Genomic DNA, 2612 nt, shown 5'->3' with positions numbered 1-2612 from the left:
GTGGTGGGGGGGGGGGGGGGGGGGCTCTCAACGACAACACAAACGGTCCCCTATTCACATTCAACTTTCCCTCTAAAAGAGTCGATCACTTTGCATCACAAGCGACATTCACGCGTCCTTACCAGCGGAACGGCCTCACATTTGCAAATAATGACACGGCGGACGACAAAAAGGAACACGACTGTAAAGAAAAGGGCACATTTTAACCAGATGCCTGGCAATAAATAACAGGAGAGATCAGATGGGGAGCCAACCCCGGCGGGGGGGGGGGGTCCTGCCTGGCGGGGGGTCCCAGGAGGGGAACGTGTGCTGCTCGTCCCGTCGGACGTATAAAAGCCCCGGGATGGAGAGAGATGGAGAGAGAGAGAGAGAGAGAGAGTAGAACACGGACAGGATTCATTCATTCATTCATAGTAAAGATGCAGGTCGACAAGTTACCGCAGAGCAACAACAACAACAACAACAACAGAACCTCTTTCTACGTGCACGATATTCTGGACCCGACCAAGTTCACCGGGCACCCATGGCATCATGCACCATGCCACCGGGCACAGTGGGCAGCACCTGCAGCAGCAGCACACAGCGAGGGCACTGGGAACACAACAGGTGAGATCGATAGATTTTTCTTTTTTAGACTTTAGCTTGTTGAGGTGAAATCAAAACGTGCATCAAAATCAAAACCATCATATGTTATGATGAATTGAAAACGGGGGACCCTGATGTAAACAAGACGAAAGTCTTTCTCTGGTCTGCATCCCCTTATTAATAATTGTGTGTATTGAGCTGTACTGTACTGTACCCATTCTGCAATCTGTTAATAACGTTTTCAATCAATCAATCAATCAAAACCAACACGCACGCTGCTGCCACTGGAGGCAGACTATAATATTAGATGTCACTCACTGCAGATACATTAGAATCTATAATACTACCCAAATGTAGTACAATAAATAATATACATTGAATCATGTTTAAGATTCGATTCAAATGTATATTATTTATTGTACTACATTTGGGTAGTATTATAGATTCTAATGTATTGTCATCATGCAGCACAAGTATACAGTACAACGAAAATAAGTTTGCCGTCCAACCAAGAGTGCAAATGTAACAGTAAAGTGCAACGGTAGTAATATACAATGTACTGTACAGGTGATTAAATTGGGTGTAAAATATATAAATGAGTGCTATAGTGCTAATCAGATGGAGATGGATGTACAGAATTGACATGTACTGTCAGTGATGCAGGTATAAAGACACTATATGGTAGTTAAGTCATACTGGCCAGCAGTGTAACTCTGTGTAATAGGAGCATGTACAATATTGCTGTATATATACCGTATATATATACACACAGTATATATACAGCAATATTGTACATGCTCCCATTACACAGAGTTATATGGGTTGTATCAATTATTATATGTTGCAGATACAAGATGCAGCTCAATAAATTAGAATATCGTGGAAAAGTTATTTTATTTCAGTAATTCAATTCAAAAAGCGAAACTCTCATAGATGATAGATTAATTAAAAGCACAAAGCCAAGGGAAATATTTCAAGCCTTTATTTGTTGTTTTCATTTGAGATGATTATGGCTTACAGGCAGCTCATGAAAGCCCAAAATTCAGTGTCTCAGAAAGTTTGAAAAAGACCAATAACAATTTTTTTTTATATAGAAATGTATGTTGTTCACTTGGTTTGGTTGGGGCTCCTTTTGCACAAATTACCGCATCAATACAGCGAAATATTATATAGACTTTTCCACGATATTCTAATTAATTGAGCTGCACCTCTATATTCAGCCACTTTGCTGCATCTCTATAGCAAACGTGTTGCGACAACTCTGTATTAATTCCAATATTTATGTTTTCAGGAGAGTTGAACCGGAGCGACACAGCAGCAGGAGAGGAACCTCCACCAGGGGGCGCTGATGGACATTCTTCCAAGGGTCCAGAAGACGACGCGTGTCCAACACCGGGGGGCGCTGATGGACATCATTCTCCCAAGGGCAGCAAAAGTCGCCGGGTGCGCACGGCGTTCACGGGGGACCAGCTGCGGACGCTGGAGCGCAGCTTCCACGGCTGCCACTACCTGTCGGTGTTCGAGCGCTACGCCGTGGCCCAGGTGCTCCGCCTCTCGGAGACGCAGGTCAAGATCTGGTTCCAGAACCGACGCACCAAGTGGAAGAAGGAGTGTGGGGGGGGAGTCGGGGGGCAGGAGGAGCCGGAGGAGGAGGAGGAGCTACAGCAGCGTGGATACCACCTCCTCCTCCTCGCGGCGTCACCACCACCTCCCGGTCCCGGCGGCACCGCCTGCTACCCCCCCCAGGCGGCCTGGTCCCACCACCACCCGGTCCCACTCCCGGCGGCGTACTGTCAGCGGCCCGCCCCCCCGCTGTTCGCCTCCAGACCACTGGTGTCGCCTTATTACCACCGACACTGCTGGTCGAGATAATAACGGGACGACATGTATCAACAACGTGCTGCTTAATTAATTAATGATAGGCTGTTTATTTATTTTATTGCCACGTGGACTGTTTACAAGCGCTGAGAGTGAAAGTGAAAAGTTTATAATATGAAATGATATTTTCTTTGCTGATAAATTATTTT

General features: G+C 45.8%; 1 pseudogene across 1 annotated transcript in view; it reads left to right on the top strand.

Moving 5' to 3' along the window:
• The first annotated feature begins 419 nt into the window (after positions 1–419).
• The window catches only part of LOC311236467, a 25797-nt pseudogene continuing 23604 nt past the window's right edge, over positions 420–2612 (top strand). The window contains exons 1-2 of the transcript XR_014621079.1: positions 420–606; positions 1877–2418. The product of XR_014621079.1 is annotated as an uncharacterized misc_RNA (transcript). The remainder of the gene's footprint in view (positions 607–1876; positions 2419–2612) is intronic.

This window comes from Notolepis coatsorum, assembly GCF_963971535.1.
Source record: "Notolepis coatsorum genome assembly, chromosome: 11".
NCBI lineage: Eukaryota > Metazoa > Chordata > Actinopteri > Aulopiformes > Paralepididae > Notolepis > Notolepis coatsorum.
Note: the sequence above shows the minus strand (reverse complement) of the source record. Positions and strands in the feature narration are given on the sequence as shown.